The following is a 20,667-nucleotide window of genomic DNA, read 5'->3' on the forward strand; positions in this document are numbered from 1 at the left end:
GAGGAGCATTTAACTAAAGTATATAACAAACAACTAAACCACAAACTCTGACAGAATGCACAAAGTGCAGGGGGAGAAGAGAAAAAAGCCATTCTTTCTGAGTTTGAAGGATCAGAGAAGAACTCATAAAAGAGATGACCTTCCAAAGCAGTGTGGAATTTTGTCTGGGGAATGGAAGCAGAGCATTGAAGGGAGAGGGACAGTATGTAAATGGTAGGGGATGGCATGGAATAGAATTATGTGGAAGTGCTTCGCACACTGGGGACAGGGGATAAAGGTTCAAGTCACTTTCTAACACATCAATGAGTATTTCTTTATGATACTTATCAAGGTAAGATGACACTCACATCCACTCCCAGAATTATTAGTTTGCTGACTTATAGTCTATTTCCTTTTACAGGATGGTGGGTTGCCTAAAACTACCTACTACCATCTTTCTTGTTAAGTAAACAATAACTGCTATTGTTTAAGGCACTTTTCTTTGGGCATTTGGATATTTGCAGCCAGATTCATCCTAAATTATATTTCTACTGAATCTGAATTTTGTGGGGAGGGCAGGGGGGACTGGTGGGAGGGCCTGGGGTTGGGTATTATTCACAAGCTCTTCCTGTTGATTCTGATCCACCTCCAGGTTTGAAGACCACTGTTCCAAGTGATGTCCTTCATTTTTATTCTCCAACTCGTACCTCATGATTCTGTGATATTAGGTAATTCCTAAATATCTATGTCTAGAAGCAACTTCACTTAAATTTATATGTAAATATTCAACTTCATGTGTACCGGTTTGAATGTATTATGTCCCCCAGAAAAAGCCATGTTCTTTGATGCAATCTTGTGGGGCAGACATATTAGTGGGGATTAAGTTGGAACATTTGGATTAGGCTGTTTCCATGGAAATTTGCCCCACCCACCTGTGGGTGATAACTGATTGGATAATTTCCGTGGAGGTATGGCCCCACCCATTCAGCATGGCCTTTGATTAGTTTACTGGAGCACTATATAAGCTCAGACAGAAGGAGTGAGCTTTGCTACAGCCAAGAGGGACACTTTGAAGAATGTACAGAAGCTGAGAGAGTAGCTGTAGATGAGAGACAGTTTGAAGATGGCCATTGAAAGCAGACTTTTGCTTTGGAGAAGTTAAGAGAGGACAAACACCCCATGAGCAACTGAGAGTGACATTTTGGAGAGAAGCTGAAGCCTAGAGAGGAATGTCCTGGGAGAAAGGCATTTTGAAACCAGAACTTTGGAGCAGACACCAGCCACGTGCCTTCCCAGCTAACAGAGGTTTTCCAGACACCATTGGCCATCCTCCAGTGAAGGTACCCAATTGCTGATGTGTTACCTTGGACACTTTATGTCCTTAAGACTGTAACTGTGTAACCAAATAAACCCCCTTTTATAAAAGCCAGTCCATCTCTGGTGTTTTGCATTCGGCAGCATTAGCAAACTAGAACACCATGTGAACAACTTAAACTGGATTTCTCACTCTTCTGGAGTTTGCCAACCATGGGGTTGCTTGCCTTCTTTGGCAACAGTTTAGTTTTAAATTTAAAAAATAAAAGTATCATGGTGATTAATTTCAGGATATTGAGACAGGGACTTGCCAAATATATCCCATAAATGCAATGACCATTGACATCTAAATATTATATTCTTTGCTCCCAGCTCTCTATCTGAAGTGGAATTTTCCAAATGTACAAATGCTCTGGGGTCCAGAGCAGACATTGGTCTTTGGAGTTTAGGGGTAAGCCCTATCTCCATAGGCCAGAATGAGCTACAGGCCCGAGATGGTGGATGTTCAGATACCCTTTACACTTTTCCTAGAGCAGAAAGTGCAGGCTCTTAGTGCTATCTAAACACTTTTCTTACCTCAGCAGAATACTGAGGTTCTTGTTTGTCTCTATTATTTTATAGAAAAATAAACTGCAAGTGAATATAACTTTAAAAGATAAACAAACAAAGGAAAAGTTGTAACAGAAAATTTGATGACATCATATAGGCTCTGTCTTCTGAGAAGGGTCACAAGAATCTGGGTTTTATTTCATCTCTTTTCCAGGAGAAGGAAAGATCATTACATGGTGCTGTCAAGAGTCACAGACAATCTGTAGAGGATTTTCCCAAAGGGCTGCTGTTCCGGTTTGCTAATGCTGCCAGTTTGCAAAATACCAGAAATGGATTGGCTTTTATAAAGGGGGTTTATTTGGTTACACAGTTACAATCTTAAAGCTATAAAGTGTCCAAGGTAAGGCATCAACAATAGGGTACCTTCACTGAAGGATGGCCATTGGTGTCTGGAAAACCTCTGTTAGCTCAGAAGACACGTGGCTGGTGTCCATTCGCTCCCAGGTTGTGTTTCAAAATGGCATTCTCCAAAATGTTGCTCTCGGGGCATTTTGTCCTCTCTTAGCTGCAGCTCCTCTTCAAAATGTCACTCTCAGTTGCTCTGAGCACCTTCTGACTGTGAACTCTTTATATGGCTCCAGTGATTTAATTCAGACCCACCCTGAATGGGTGGGGTAACAACTCCATGGAAATTATCCAACCAATGGTCTTGCCCACAGTTGATTGAGTCACATCTCCATGGAAACACTCAATCAATAGGTTCCAACCTAATCAACACTAATATGTCTGCCCCCACAAGATTGCATTAAAGAATATGGCGTTTTCTGGGGGACATAATGTATACAAACCAGTACAACTGCCATGACATTCAAATGCATCTAAAACCAAAACAACCCAAACTGAAAATGTTAGTTGATCAAAAGTACTTATTAAATAAGCACCTGCATCTTAATGTCATTGTCAGGTATAGGCATTAATACAATTCAACAATTACTGACTTTGTAATGCATGGTAGAGAACAGATGTTTTATATACTTTTTTAAAAAAAAAACTAACTGAAGTAATAAGGAAATAAACTATTGGTATTCAGTTTCTGGTATCATAAAAGATACATAGAGAAGATACACTCTGACACAGCCTCCCTCAGAGGCCAAAAAACTAATGAAAATGAAAATCCTGACAGGTAAGTGGAGATATCCCTTGAAGATATTTGCCAAACTCAGGTGAATTTGAGATTCAGTTTTCACAGAGTTTTGGGAAGGGAGGGACAAATATTGACAAGAGACAAAAGCACTCAAGGTATAGAGGTCTAGTAGATGATTCTCTCTGCCTAGAACATTAAAAGGCTACATCCTTAACTGGAGCTTAATTAGAAATAAACCCCCTTCCCTCCCCACAGAAGACTGCAAGAAAAATTTCCTGTCTTAAGACTTGGCATTGAGTTTTTGGGAGAGGTGGCTTTCTTGATAATTCATAGCCAGCCAGCACATAAGCATTTGCAGACTGACTTCATATCACCTGGATAATTCAAAAAGGCTATTGCTAATACTTGGTTTAAAAGTTTCCCAGTTTAATAGCATCCACAGGACATGTGGCAGAAGCAAATTAAAACATTCTCTGTAAACATCCACTATCAAGTCAGGCCTCAAGGAATACATATGAAGTTCAATTTCCAATGAATGAGAGCTCATGGTCAAAATCACAAACATACAAGGAAACAAGGCATCATAAATCAGTGGCAGTAGAATAAACCAACAACCAGTTTAAATCTGCAAATCTTTTAGATACTGGATTTATCAGTCAGTCTATAAATTGAGTGTGCTTAGTATTTAAAAACATTTGCTTTTAAAAAGAGCTCATTGAAAATACAAATAAGGTGCTGTAAAATTAAACAAGCAGACATAAAAATAATAAAATACATTTGGATACAAAAAAAAGTATTGACATTAAAACAATGGTCAGGTTTAATGGATGATTAGATACTTCATGAGAAGATTAGTGAACTAGATGATGGATCTGAAGAATTTAGCAAGAATGTAGCACAGTGAGAAAAATAGAAAATATGACAGATAAGAGACAAAATAGAGTGAAAAATTCTAATAAAATTCAAATAACTGGTGTGCTAGAAAGATAAGAGAAAGAATGAGGTAGAAGCAATATTTAAAGAGAAAATAATTGAGAAATTTGCCTGCATGATTAAAAACAACAATCTATAGTCAGGAATCCTAAGCAAAATAAACAAAAAAGAATGCAGATTATGTAGGTGAAACCATAAACTAGCAGAAAAATCTTTAAAACTTCCAGAGAGAAAGGAAGTAGAATTAGATTGATAATTGACTTATCAGTAATAGCAAAGAAAGCCAGAAAACAGTGGAATATTTCCAATGTGAGGAGAGAAAATACTTGTCAATCAAGAATTATATACTTACAAAAATAACTTTGAAGAATGAAAGAGAATTAAGGATATTGTCAGATGAGAAAAAAAGTAAGAGACTTTGTAACCAAAAGGCACTCTGTAAAAAAAATCAAATAAGTATCAGATACTTAAAAGAATATTGAAGGTGAATAGGAATGAAAAGGGTTGTTAAAGGCATGCTCCTATACCAGCTAAGTCCCAAAACCCAGAGGCAATAGCTTTGTCAAGAACATCAACTAGATGTGTCCCCTTTGCTCATAAAATTGACATCCCTTTTCAACATGAACAGGTTAGGCTGGTCACTGCCTAGACATCCCTGAAGATTGGGAAAGTGATTAAACTAGAGGAAGGGGTAGCAAGACAAGATGGAATTTAACAAAGGGTTATGAATACTGAATCTTTATATAATTTTCTTTTTCTTAGACACTAGGTATTAGAATAATTAGAAGGAAAGAACTGAAATGGTGGAACTGTAACCCATAGCATTCTTTGAAATGTGTTCTATAGCTATAATTTGAAAGCTATATCTTTTTTTTATGTATGTTATATTTCACAATAAGGAAATAACTGAAACTATGGTACTATAACTCCTAATAACTTTGAAATTTCCTAAATATCTACTTGTTAAAACATTCTTTGAAAGATATTACCTTTTTGTATATATTTATATTTCATAATAAGAAATAACTGAAACTGTGGAATTGTAACTACAATATTCTTTAAGTTTGCTCTCTACCTATTTGTTAAATTGCACTTGGAAAGCTATCACTCTTATGTATAAATGTTATATTCTACAATAAAAAAAAAGATAAAAAAAAAAGTCAAAAGATGTTCCGGTTTGCTAGAGCTGCCGTTATGCAAAATGCCAGAAATGGATTGGCTTTTATAAAGGGTATTTATTATGTCACAAATTTACAGTTACAAGGACATAAAAATGTCCAAACTAAGGCATCAACAAGATGATACCTTTACTGAAAAATGGCCAATGGAGTCTGGAACACCTCTGTCAGCTAGGAAGGCATATGTCTGGATTCTACTGGTCCTTTGCTCCCAGGCTGCATTTCGCAATAAAGCTTTCCCCAAAGTGTCTCTGGTCTTTTGTCTCTCTTAGCTTCTCTCAGCTATCTGCTTGGTTCTCCTGGGCATCTCTCTCTAACATCTGGGAGTCCTTTCTTAGCTTCTCCCAGGGGCAAACTCTGGATTACATGTCTTAGCTTCTCTCCAAAATGTCTCACTAAGCTTCTCCAGGGCAAACTCTGGGCCTCATCTCTTAGCTTAGCTTCTCAAAACATCTTTCTTTCTGTATCTCCAAGCATCTTGGTCTGTGTGATCCCCTTCAGTTTCTGTGGTTTCTGGCTTAGCATATTCCAGGGTGCTCTGTCTTCTTTGCTCTCTATGTGAGCTCTCTTTAAAAGACTCCAGTCATCCAATTAAGACCCACCTGGAATGGGCAGGGTTCATACCTCCATGGAAATAATTTAATCAGAATTCTCACCCACAGTTGGGTGAGACACATCTCCATGGAAACACTCAATCAAAAGGTTCTACCCAGAAAGATTGGATTAAAAGATCATGGCTCTTCTTGGGTCCATAACAGTTTCAAACTGGCACAGATGTGTTCCAATAAGAAGAAAAATGATCTCATACGGAAGATGCAAAACTCGGTAAAGAACAAAGAAAATGATAAATCTGTAGGTAAATATAAACAAAATTGACTGCATAAACCAAGACACATTTTTGAGAGTTAAAAATGTGTAAAATTATAACATCTAACAACAATTATATCTAAGTCTGGAAAGGGGTGATAATACTTAAAAGTTTTAATAAGGTAATTGTTTAGAAAGAGGGAAAAGTGTAACTTTAGATTTTGATAAGCTAATTAGGCATGTTAAAATGTTAAAGTAACCAATAGAAAAATAGAAATAATTTATTTAAATTTCAAACCTATCGAAATCAAAATGGAACAAGAAACATCCAATTAGTATTTTTAAAAGGTACAAAAGCAAAGAAAAATTAAAAGACAAAGTGGGACAAATAGAAAGCACAAAAATTAGGATAGTAGAAATAAATCCAAAGAGAGATAGTCATCATTTCTGAATATCGTTGTAATAATGACTGTAAATGTTTTACCAAAAATATACTCTCTGAAATGAAAATCAACTATGATCTATATACATATAGATCACCAAAAATGTTAAGTTGTGCATATGTTTAGGAAGGAAATTTCACAGTTCTTGCAGAAATATCTCAACTGTTTTCCTAATAATGTCTTGTCTCTTGCTAACATTATTTTCCTAAGGGTTTAGCTTTTATATTTGCTTCTTCTAGTTACCTGGGGGTTCCAGCACCTAGAAACAATTTAGATAGTATCTACCATAGTTTATACATACGATTTTTTTTGTTTAGATATATAACAATACATGTTTATCATATCGTGTATAAAGTCAAGGTAATTAGCACCCAATACTGCACAGACTATATATATATTAGACCAATATACTCAACTCAATGAAGTATCCATTAAGCATTAAATTATTTGATAAACCATATTTTAAATGTTTTATATAATGCAGAAACCTCTGGTGGCTTGTTATATGAGTTTTAGATAGCTTTAATGATGTTTGGTGAAATTAACTTGAGTTTTTGTGTTATTAACACTATTATTTTTTATTTGTAGGAATGGAAAGCATAAAAATATAGCTAAGGATCCAGTTTAAAAAACAAGAATTTTCAGCCTTGATTAAAAAAACAAAACATTATATCTAAAACTTCAGGACACAAGTTGAAAATGGAAGGATGGAACAAAGAAACACTGGGCTAATGGCAATCCAAAGAAGAATGGTATAACTACATAAATATCATACAAAATATATTTTAATACAGAAAGCATTAGTAGAGGTAAAAATGTAATTACAAGATAGAGAAAACATTTAATATACTAGGAAGATTTAAGAATTCTAACTTGTATCCATCTACTTAATAACTCAGTCTTTATATTAATATACATATATACATATATATAAAACAAAAAGAATGACAAGGCAAATACACCATCTGAGTGGGAGGTTTTAACACATTTGTCTCAGTAATTGAGAGATCAGCTACATAAAATCAGTGAAAAAAATAAAAGATTAATAAAACACAATTAACACTTTAAACCTAATGAATCAACTGCACAATGCTCATTCCATTCAAGAAACATAGAACTTTCAAAATTAACCACATATCCTGCCAGAAAGTAGGGCTTACCAAACTTCAAGTGACTGGTATCATTTAGAATGTGTTCTCTGGCCAAAATGAAATTAAGTTAGAAATAATTAACAAAATGATAGCATAACAAGACCCATACTTTTGTAAATTAAACACTCCTAAAAAGCACATAGGTCAAAGAAGAAATCATAATGAAAATTAGAACATATGGAGCACTGAATGATAATGAATATACTTACCAAACTCATGTAATGTAGCTAAAGTGGTTCTTAGATGGAAGTATAGGACTTTAAATACATACTTAGAAAACAGCCTAAAACAATGAAAGCCTCAAAATGAACGAGCTTAAGGAATTAGATAAACAAAATATTGAATTCACCCCCAAAACAGAGAAGGAAGGAAATAATAGAGAACCAATGAAAAGAAAACAGACATAAAATAGGAAGGATTAACAAAATCAAAAGTTGACTGTTTGAAATGAATAGCAAAGTTGAAAAACCTCTGGTAAGACAGAGGATGGAAAAATAAAAGGACTGAAAAAATAAATAATATTCGCAGTGAGAAGGGAGGGAGCAGGACTAGGCATTCTGTGTAGCTTAAAATGATAAGAAGTTATAATTTAAAACTTTATGCCAATAAATTTTAAATGTTAGATGAAATGGACAAATTCATAGAAAAATATAAATTAAACTAACATAAGGAGAAATAGAGAAAGAAAACCTAATAGGATTTCACTGTTAAGGAGACCAAACCAGTAACTGGAAGTTTTCCCTCAAACCCCTACCCCCTAAAAAGGCTCAAATACTTTACTTGTGAATTCTGCCAAACATACAAGAATTCAATAAATGAATTAATTCCTACCCTACACATGCTACTCTGGAATATATAAATAGAGGAAATAGTCCCAGCTCGTTTTACCTGCCTCTCATTACCATGATTCCAAGATCTGAAAGGATATTATAAGAAAATCACTGTCCAAACTAACTTGTGAAAGATAGCCATTTAAATCTTAAACAAAATATTGGCATTGTTTAAAAGAGAGAAAACATTTTGAAAAATGTGTGATCATTTAGGAATGTAAAGTGGTTTAACATAAAATACATTAGTTCAATATACCATATTAACAAATTAAGGAGAAACATATAATCATCTAAATTGATGCAGAAAAAGGATTTGACAAAATTGAACTTTCATTTGCATTAAAACTCTAACCAAACTAAGAATTGAAGGTTAAAAACTTCCCTAATTAAAAATATCATCAAAACCTCCAGAATATATCTAATGATTTGAAAGTATTCCTTTTAAAATAAGACAGAAGACAAGGACACTATTTAACACTACTTCTATTGGACAGTTCATCAAGGAAGAAAGGGAAGAATAAAAGAATGTATACATTTTTAAAAGTAAAAATGAACCTCTTTTTTAATGGATAGTATGATTTTCTATGTGGAAACTTCTAAAGATTGATTAAGTAAATTAAAAAATGCTACTAGGTACCCAAAATAATGAAAAAAAAAAATAAATCGCATTTCTATACATTAGCAACAAAGACTCAGAAAATGGAAGCAAACGAATATAACCTTCAGTATGACATTAAGAAATTAAGTACTTAATAAATTACCAGAATATATGTAAGACATTCAGGGAGAAAATTATAAAATTTGATTGAATCATATTAACTGTATGTAAATTAATGGAGATATAAAGCATATTCATGAATTAGAAGATACAAGAGCATCAAGATTTCAACTCTCTTTTCAGTTAATATGTTAATTCTAGGCAATTATAATGAAAGCTCCAACTAATTTTGTTTGTTTTTTATTCTGTTATGAAACTTGACAAACTGCTTCTAAAATTTATATTAAAGAGCAAAGAGTCTAAAATAGCCAAAATGTTGATAAAAGGACGTTTAAAGAAAATGTATTAGGGCAATTATGGAAAAAATCTGTATGCCCATAGCACAGAGAAGGCTTTCTAAAACAAGACCCAAAAAAGGTATTAATGAATATATTAAAATAAAGAATTTCTCCTCAAAAGTAAATGAAAGACAAAAACAAATTTGGAAGAAGGTATTTGCAATGCATATAACAAAGAATTAGAGTCTAGCTCATATGAAGAAATCATGAAAATCAACAAGGAAAAGACAAACAACCTAATAGAAACCCAATAGAATTGACCTAAAGGGAAAAAAAATAAAAGAAAACCTGAAGAATTCTTTCACATGAAAGAAAACAGAAAGCCAGAAAATACATACAATGTTCAAACTCATTGTGAACCAGGGGAATGGAAATTACAATCACAAAAAGAAACTAATTCATACTCACTAGATTGACAAAAATTTAAAAATCTGAGAACATCAATCATATTTTGGCTAGATATATAGAGCCACCGGACCACTGTGCTCTCTTGGAGGAAGCATAAATTGGAATCATCACATCAGAATATTTGATTTTTTCCCACTGAGTTGAAAGTGCACCAGTCCTGTGACTTCATTTCACTCCTGTCTGTATTCCCAAAGATCACAAGCACACGAACACCAGGAAATATGTGAAAGAATGTTTTATAAGCACTCTGTTAACAACAACAAACTGGAAACAACCCAATAGTAGACTGAATAATTAAATTGTGAAATATTCTGGAATGGAATAGTAAAGAGCAGTAAAATGAAAGAATTACAACCACATACAACCTTGATGAATCTCAGGAGCCAAAAAGCTAAGTTGAAGAAGATACATCTATACTTGATAATTCCAGATGTATAAAGTATTAAATATGCAAAGTAAACAATATGTTGTTTTCATATACAATCATATTGGGAAACTATTTTTAAAAACAAAGCAAAGGAATGATACAGAAAATATGATTATGCTTACCTGGGATGGGAGGGAGGGTCAAGAACTGATGGGATAGGATTGGAGAAGGGTGTTTAGGCATTTACAAAGAGTTAGTAATGCTCTGCTTTTTCAGACAGGATTGTGGGTGAGCATGTGATTGTTCAAGTTTTGCATTGTTATGCTTGTATTTTATACATACCTTGTATGTATTCTACTCAATATTTAATAATACCAATTGAAAATCACTATCAATAAATGCTGTGGAGTAAATTCATATTCTCAGCGTGATAATTGGAAAAAGTTCCTTTAATAGTTTATTTCCTGTGAAAAATTAGCATTACCTGAGAACATCCCAGTGGCTGTCAGAGAGTAGATCTGATTGTGAATAAGTCAACCCAGTATAATTTAAAATATCTTAAAACAAAAGATAACTTAAATATCTTTTTTCAATGTAGGGCATGTCTGACCTTACTACACCATCTTTGGTAGGGAGGAGGGGCAAACTACAGGTTAATGACAGTACAGGGATCTTTACTATTCTTGACATTCTTGAGTTTGTTTTAAGTGGAGGTTAAGCTCCACTTAAAGAAACAGCACAGCTTGATTTCTGAGTGAATTTGTTGTTCACGGGATTCTTTAACTAAACAGATGGGAATTACTTAAAGATTTACCCTTGGGAAGACGGTTGCCGTAAAGAAGAGGCTAGGCCTCCCTATATTTGTGCCTAAGAGCCTCCTCCTGAATGCCTCTTTGTTGCTCAGATGTGGCCCTCTCTCTCTAGCTAAGCCAACTTGAAAGGTGAAAGCACTGCCCTCCCCCCTACATGGGATCAGACACCCAGGGGAGTGAATCTCCCTGGCAACGTGGGATATGACTCCTGGGGAGGAATGTAGACCTGGCATCGTGGGACGGAGAACATCTTCTTGACCAAAAGGGGGATGTGAAAGGAAATGAAATAAGCTTGAGTGGCAGAGAGATTCCAAAAGGAGCCGAGAGGTCACTCTGGTGGGCACTCTTATGCACAATTTAGACAATCCCTTTTAGGTTCTAAAGAAATGGGGTAGCTGGTGGTGGATACCTGAAACTATCAAACTACAACCCAGAACCCATGAATCTCGAAGACAATTGTATAAAAATGTAGCTTATGAGGGGTGACAATGGGATTGGGAAAGCCATAAGGACCACACTCCCCTTTGTCTAGTTTATGGATGGATGAGTAGAAAAATAGGGGAAGGAAACAAACAAACAGACAAAGGTACCCAGCGTTCTTTTTTACTTTAATTGTTTTCATTTTAATTATTATTCTTGTTATTTTTGTGTGTGTGCTAATGAAGGTGTCAGGGATTGATTTAGGTGATGAATGTACAACTATGTAATGGTACTGTGAACAATCGAATGTACGATTTGTTTTGTATGACTGCTTGGTATGTGAATATATCTCAATAAAATAAAGATTAAAAAAAGACAATATGGGATTTGTTTGTAAGACATTCTGCATTGACTGTGGTCTTAATTTAATTAAGTTATACTTCTTTTTATTTGAAAATATTGTTTCACAGTCAACAATAGAAACTAACATTGCTGCTTCATGTAACAGGATATTAAATAAGAACTTCTTTGTCAAGTATACACTCGTGCTTTTTGTTTTCCTGTTTTATAATTAGTTATATCTTAGTTTTATAATTCGTGTTATATTAGTTGTTCCCCTCTTTGAGGAGCTTATAATCATAACTCTTGGCATAATGGCTGACTAAGGAACCACATTTAGCATTTAGCTACTGCTTTTTGAAATTGCTGCTACCGTGTAGAGATGTACCTTCAATTAATTTTAGATCAAGGCATGAGCTTTCTTGTGTAGGACTCCCTGCTTTGTCTTATCTTCAAAGACCTTGGTTAGTGACTTTCCAGAGCTCAGCAGGATTCTGAAAATATACTGAATGTAATGGTACCAGTTATCATCTTTCCTTTTATTTAATTTGAAGGCACAGTTTTTAAAACCAAAGAAAAAGTAACCAATAAATTATTTATAACCCAACTGCCTTAGAAACTTTCAGTAGTAAATGAACTAACGTGATTAATATGGAAAATAAGCTGGCTCTCTGTCACCCCCACACCTCATTCTGTGTTTTAGTTGTATTTGTGCCAAGAAGTTTTGGCAATCTACACAACTTTTTTTTAAACCTCAAAAGTAAATAACAAAACACAGACTGCATGATTGTGTGGTTGATTTTACAGAGTATTATGGCATGAATAGCTGGGATAAAATTCTCCCAAATTTTCCTACTCCCACAAGTGCATCTTTGGAATCCTTCCACACCATTTGTATGTGTGTGTGTGTGTGTGTGTGTGTGTGTGTGTGTATGTGTGTATAATTTCTAAATTATTTACTAAATTATAAACTATATTTACATGATTCAAAATTTTTTAATTAAAAAAGATATTTATTAGGTCTTCTGTAACCAGAAACAACAACTAATAAAAAAGCTGGATAAAATATTTTTAAAATTTTTTAAAAAACATAACTGAGCTTACAACATAGTGAAGAATTACCTGGTCAAAATCTAGGATAAAGTGAAAAACTAGAGGGTTAATTCCAGAACCAAAAGGCCCTTTTGCCCAGAGGCTATTTCTCTATTAAAAGAAACAGCTGTAGAATTGAGCTGTGGTTTTGGCAGCCTCCTAGGTCTAGGGGGACAGACTACAAAAATCAATTCCTACCAAACTGCAGAGTATGAAGAGTTATACTCTCAGAGTAAGGGTGAACCAGAAGTAACTAAGCCCTTGCTTGAATTGGCAGCCTTAGTAGAACATATTTTGATAGTGCCCCAGATCCCTGGCAGAACTAAATGAAAATTCTTTTAGGAATCTTCAAAATATTCCTGTAATTAAATCTTTTGCAAATGCAATCGCAAGATATATAAGAAAAGAAGATATCATAAATTAGATCCAGCAGGAAAAAATAATAAAAAGAGATCCATAAAAATTCTGATATTGAAATTAACAGGGATATATTATAAAACAACTTATCTTTACAAGTTAAAAAAATACATAAACACAAGCTTAAGAAACAGAGAATCATAAAAAGTGATACTGATTTGAAAAAGAAAGCCAAATCAATCTTCCACATCTTAAAATATAACTCTAAAATTAAGTTCTAAAATTAAGAACTCTGTGAAAAGGTTTAAAAGTTGACTAGAACTAGCTGAAAAGAAAATTAGTGAGATAGAAGATGGGTAAGAATAAATTTTCCAAAATGCAGCAGAAGGGAAAAAAAGGTGGAGAATGCAGAAGCAGTGGTAAGAGACATAGAACATAGACAGAAGATCTAAAAGACCACAGCTAGAAATTGGGTTTTGTAATATGTTCCCCTAGACCTAGGAGGCTCCTAAAACCACAGCTGAGTTCCACAGCTGTTTCTTTTAATAGGAAAATACCCTAGGGTTAAAAGGCTTAACTTTATGAATTCCAAATCTAATTTGAGGCCAACAGGCTTAACTTTATGAATTCCAAATGTAATTTGAGGCCTAAAGGAATAAAAGAGAGAGTAAATAGTGCAGAAGAGATATTTGAGGAAACAATGTAAATTTCCCATAATTGAAAAAAGACATCATTGCACAGATTCAAGAAGTCCAACATATCCTAAGAAAGATAAATAAAAATAAATACACCAGCATGGTATTTCTGTAGACTCAGTAAAGCTTATCCTATAACTTATATGGGAAGATGCAGACTCTAGAATAGCTAAAACAATCTTGACAAAAAAGAATAAAGTGGCAGGAATCACTCTACTAAATATTAAGGGTTACTAAATATATACAGTAATCAAGACAGTATACTGGTGCAATGGTAAATACATGGATTAATGGAACAGAAGCCAGAAATAGTCCCAAATAATTATGCTCAATATATTTTTGCAAAGTGCATGAAGCGTTTGGAAGAAGGGATAGCCTTTTCAATAAATGGTGCTGGAGCAACTGGATATCCATAGGCAAAAAATAAACCTCAGCCTAAACCTCACATCTTATACAAAAAAACTCAAAATAGTCACAGAATGGAATACAAAACTATAAAACATTTAGGACAACAACAACAACAAAAAGAAAAGGGAAAATGTTCTGGATCTAGGGTTACATAATGAGTCCTTAAATTTGACATAAAAATTATGATACATAAAAGAAAAAAATTAATAAATTGGATTTCATCAAAATTTAAAACTTCTGTTCTGCAAAAGCTCCTGTGAAAAGGATGAAAAGATAAACAACAGAATAGAAGAAAATATTTGAAAACTACATATCTGGCAAAGGACTGTATCTAAAAAATATAAAGTACTCTCAAAACTCAAAAGTAGAAAAAAACATTAGAAAATGGTCAGAAGAAATTAACAGACATTTCATCAAAGAAGATATACAGAGAACAAATAAGCATATGAAAAGATGTTCATCATCATTAGCTATTATGGAAATTCACATTAAAGCCACCATAGAGATATCACCTCAAATCTATCAGAAGGGCTAAAATAAAAAATAGTGATGACAACAAATAATGACAAGAACACAGTAATACTGGATCACTCATACATTTCTCATGGGAATATAAAATGGACAGCCACTATGAAAAACAGTTTGGCTGTTTCTTATAAAACTAAACATAAAATAACCATATGATCTAGCAATTGCACTCTTGAGGATTTATCCCATAGAACTAAAAGCTTAGTTTACACAAAAAGCTGTACATGAATGTGCATAGTGGCTTTATTCATTATAGTCCCAAGCTGGATATAGCCCAGATATCATCTACAGATGAATGGCTAAGAAGACTGTAACATATCCATTGTTATGGTACACTACTCATCAGTAGAAAGGGGCAAACTATTGATACATGTAACAAATTGGATGAATCTCTAGGGAATTATGCTGAGTGGAAAAAAAAAAACAACAACCCCAAAGGGTTACATATTATATCATCCATTTATATAACATTTTTGAATTGACAAAATTTTAGAAATGGATAATAGATTAGTGGATGCCATGGTTTAGGAATGGAGGGCAGGAGGGAAGTGAGCGTGGCTATGGAAGGGAAGTAGGAGGGATCCTTGTGGTATTGGAACTTTCACACACACAAATAAGTACAAATAAAACGGAGCAATCTGAATAAGATCGGTAGATTGTATAAATGCAATTTCCTGGTTGTGATATTATACTATAGTTTTCTAAAATGTTACCATTGGGGAAAACTAGGTAAAATGTCCATAGGATTTCTTTGTATTAATTCTTACAACTGCATGTGAATCTACAATTATATCAATAAAAATTTGAATTAAAAAAGGAAATACACAACTAGACTAACAATAGTGAAGGTGACGAATACCTAAAGCAAAAAGAAAATCTTAAATACAACAGAAGAAAAACAGGTAGATTGCCTCCAAAGGAATAGCAGCTTGACTGAAAGCTAACTCCTTATCAGAAGCCAAAGTTGCCAGGACTTAGTGGAATAATATCTTCCAAGTTAAAAAATATATATAGCCAGTGAAATTATCCTCCAAAATGAATGTAAAATAAAGACATATTTAGATAAACAAAAACTGAGAGTGTTCCCCACCCACAGAACTGCACGAAAGAAAGATTCTAAAGGATGCATTCAATAAGAATAAAAATGACCCCAAATTTGAGATGATAGGCAAATAAAGAACAAAGTAGTAAATAAATTGTGTTTGTGTAACATGACAAATTATCAGCTATCTCTATCAAGTAACAAGGCAGCAGAGTTAAGACCCAATGGTACAGAAGAGGGAGCCCAGGAATAGTCACGCATATATGGATATCAATTTAGACAGTGGAATGCAGTGTAAAAGGACATCTTTTAAATAAATGGTGCAATAATAGTTGAGTGTTTATGTGGGAAAAATTAAAATTGAACTTTTTCTCACATAATTCATAGGTGGAATACACACCTAAATGAGAAAGGCAAAATGTCTTTTAGATTGGATAATATATCCATTATATCTGGGAAGGGAAATACTTCGCCAATAGATGAAAAAAGGACTAATCATAAAAGGAAATATCAATGACTGTGTCTATGTTGAAATTAAGAATATTTCTTCAGCAAAAGCTACTATAAAATGATTAAAAGACAAGTCATAAAGTGGGAGAAGATATTTGCTAACAGATATACTAATAAAGAACTCATACCCATAACATACATGAACTCCTACAGATGAATAATAAGAGAGAACATCCAATAGGAAAAAAAGGAGAAAAAAATACATGAATAGGTACTTCCCAGAAAGAGGAGTCCAAAAGGCCAAAATATTTTTTAAAGGTGTTCAAATTTGTTTATAATCACAGAAACTCCAATTAAAAGCACAATGAGATAACAGCACTATGCTTCACTGACCACCATCATCATTGGAAAAATCTGAATTTTTGAAATACAGTAATAAAGTGAGTAACTTTGGCAAGATTCAGGCAGAGTAGGCAGCCCAGAGATCCCATACTCTGCCACAAACATTGAAAAACAAGCAAAAACTATCAGAACCAACTTTGCCAGAACTCTGGAAGATAGTCAAAGTTTATAGCAACAAAGAGAGTGCTGAATCAAGAAAAAGGCAACATGAAAAACAGTAGGAAAGATCTGTGATGTTTTTACTTGCTCTTACCCCAACACTTTCCCAGTTCTGAAATGGTCTTGAAGACAGTAGCACACATTCCAAGTATGAAAACCCTGGTTCCTGGTTCTGGAGAAAGAACAGAGAAGACCTTATTCACAAATTAGTATGCATGTCTATTCTAATCTGTCTGATGGCTAACTGAAGGATTGATGCAAGTTGTTTGTCCCTGTTTCACCAATTGCAGCATTGAAAAGTGGTGAGCGTTGCTTGAAATTACTGTAAGGTGAGGGGTCAACCTGCAGAAGCTTGGAAGAAAATTATGGTTGACATAAAGAATTTACAACCTAAAAGCTAGGGAGAGTTACTTGGGGAAATTATGGCACCCCAAAGCACCCATACACAGAGGAATTTAGAAAGTCATATGCATACCCAGAGCAGGATTCATTCTCAGAAAAGATCTGAAAAGACCCTAACCTTTCATTTTGGGTGCATCTCTAGGCTCATTGCATAGCCCAGCTAAGTGTTGAAGGACTGCCCCAGTCCAGGAGCCAATGTGCAAAGACTGGAGATGGGTTCTGTTTTTTCTCTGGTTGCTTGCTTGTTTGTTTTTGTTTGTTTATTTGTTTTTGGATCCTTGTATTCAAAGAAATCTCTGTCAAAACACTAGCTGAACAGAAGCTGAAGGAACAGATACTTCAGTGACCACACACAACAAGGAATACAGTCTTTGCAGAAAAAAAAAATCTGGAAAAATCACTGAACAAATGGAGAGGGTAGCCTTCATTCTTTCTTCTTCTATTTCTCAGACTGGATATTCTCAATTGTCCTATCATCAAGTTTACTCATTCTTTATTCTGCCTGTCACATCTGCTGTTCAACTCTTCTAGTAAATTTTTCATACCAGTTATATTTTTAGCTCTGGAATTTGTTCTCATTTGGTTCATACATCACTTTCTTGATTTCATTTAGTTCTTTTTCAGTGTTTTCCTTTAGCTTTTTGAGCCTATTAAAGACTGCTGTTTTAAAGTCTTTGTGTAATAAGTACAATGTCTGAGTTTCCTTGGGGATGGTTTCTGTAACTTTATTTTGCTCCTGTAAATGGACCATCTTTCCTGTTTGTTTGTATACCTTGTGATGTTTTGTTGAAATCTGTATATCCAAATGTTATAATGTGGCAACTCTGAAAATCATATTTTCCCCCTCTTTAGGGTTTTCTGATTTTGCCTCTCCCCCTGACAGGTGAGTTCTACCAAACATTTTTTTTTTTTTTTTTTTGGCTTTTATAAAGGGGATTTATTAGGTTACAAGTTTACAGTTCTAAAGCCATAAAAGTGTCCAAACTAAGGCATGAACAAGAGGATACCTTCAATGAAGGGAGGCTGATGGTGTCTGTTAGCTGGGAAGGCACGTGGCTGGCATCTGCTGGTCCTTTGCTCCCAGGTTGTGTTCCTTTCAGCTTCTGATTCCAGCGGTTTTCTCTTTTTTTTTTTTTTTTTTTTTCCATTTTTATTGAGATTGTTCAGATACCATACAATTATCCAAAGATCCAAAGTGTACAATCACTTGCCCCTGGGTACCCGCATACAGCTGTGCATCCATCACACTTAATTTTTGTTCAATTTTTAGAAACTTTTCATTACTCCAGACAAGAAATAAAGTGAAAGATGAAAAAAGAAAAAAAGAAAAGGAAACTCTAAACCTCTCCTGTCCCTAACCAACCCCCTCAATTGTTGACTCCTAGTATTGATATAGTACGTTTGTTACTGTTTATGAAAAAATGTTGAAATACTACTAACTGTAGTATATAGTTTGTAATAGGTATATACTTCTTCCCTATATGCCCCTCTATTATTAACTTCTAATTGTATTGTCATACATTTGTTCTGGTTCATGAAGTGATTTCCAGTATTTGTACAGTTGATCATGGACATTGCCCACCATAGGATTCAGTTTTATACATTTCCATCTTTTGACCTCCAACTTTCCTTCTGGTGACATATATGACTCTGAGCTTCCCCTTTCCACCTCGTTCGCACACCATTCGTTATGTTAGTTATTCTCACATCTTGCTACCAACACCCCTATTCATTTCCAAACATTTAAGTTCATCCTAATTGAACATTCTGCTCATACTAAGCAAGAGCATCTACATTTCTTCCACAAGGCAGGAGGGAGAGTCATAGAAGGTAGAGAGGCAAAAGAAAGAGGAAACAAACAAACAAAAAAATAACAGCTAGGAAGCAGCAAAAGGAAAAATAACCTTAAATCAAAGTAGAATAAAGAATCAGACAATACCACCAATCTCAAGTGTCTAACATGCCTCCCCTATCCCCCCCTCTTATCTGCATTCACCTTGGTATATCACCTTTGTTACATTAAAGGAAGCATAATACAATGATTCTATTAGTTACAGTCTCTAGTTTATGCTGATTGCATCCCTCCCCCAATGCCTCCCCATTTTTAACACCTTGCAAGGTTGACATTTGCTTGTTCTCCCTCGCAAAAGAACATATTTGTACATTTTATCACAATTGTTGAATACTCTAGATTTCACCAAGTTACACAGTCCCAGTCTTTATCTTTCCTCCATTCTTGTGGTGTCTCACATACTCCCCATCTTCCTCTCTCAACCGCATTCTTAGTTACCTTTATTCAGTGTACTTCCATTGTTGTGCTACCATCTCCCAAAATTGTGTTCCAAACCACACACTCCTGTCTTCTATCACCCTGTAGTGCTCCCTTTAGTATTTCCTGTAGGGCAGGTGTCTTGTTCACAAAGTCTCTCATTGTCTGTTTGTCAGAAAATATTTTGAGCTCTCCCTCATATTTGAAGGACAGCTTTGCTGGATACAGGATTCTTGGTTGGTGGTTTTTCTCTTTCAGTATCTTAAATATATCACACCACTTCCTTCTTGCCTCCATGGTTTCTGCTGAGAGATCCGCACATAGTCTTATTAAGCTTCCTTTGTGTGTAATGGATTGCTTTTCTCTTGCTGCTTTCAGGATTCTCTCTTTGTCTTTGACATTTGATAATCTGATTATTAAGTGTCTTGGCGTAGGCCTCTTCATATCTCTTCTGTTTGGAGTACGCTGCGCTTCTTGGATCTGTAATTTTATGTCTTTCATAAGAGATGGGAAATTTTCATTAATTATTTCCTCTATTATTGCTTCTGCCTGCTTTCCCTTCTCTTCTCCTTCTGGGACACCAATGATATGTATATTATTGTACCTTGTTTCATCCTTGAGTTCCCGGAGACGTTGCTCATATTTTTTCATTCTTTTCTCCATCTGCTCCTTTGCATGTAGGCTTTCAGGTGTTTTGTTCTCCAGTTCCTGAGTGTTTTCTTCTGCCTCTTGAGATCTGCTGTTGTATGTTTCCATTGTGTCTTTCATCTCTTGTGTTGTGCCTTTCATTTCCATAGATTCTACTAGTAGGTTTTTTGAACTTTTGATTTCTGCCATATACATGTCCAGTTCTTCCTTTACAGCCTCTATCTCTTTTGCAATAGCTTCTCTAAACTTTGTGAATTGATTTAGCATTAGTTGTTTAAATTCCTGTATCTCAGTTGAAGTGTACGTTTGTTCCTTTGACTGGGCCATAACTTTGTTTTTCGTAGTGTAGGTTGTAATTTTCTGTTGTCTAGGCATGGTTTCCTTGGTTATCCAAATCAGGTTTTCCCAGACCAGAACAGGCTCAGGTCCCAGAGGGAAGAAATATTCAGTATCTGGTTTCCCTGTGGGTGTGTCTTAGAAAATTG

This window comes from Choloepus didactylus, chromosome 7 (genome assembly GCF_015220235.1).
Source record: "Choloepus didactylus isolate mChoDid1 chromosome 7, mChoDid1.pri, whole genome shotgun sequence".
In the NCBI taxonomy this organism is placed as follows: domain Eukaryota; kingdom Metazoa; phylum Chordata; class Mammalia; order Pilosa; family Megalonychidae; genus Choloepus; species Choloepus didactylus.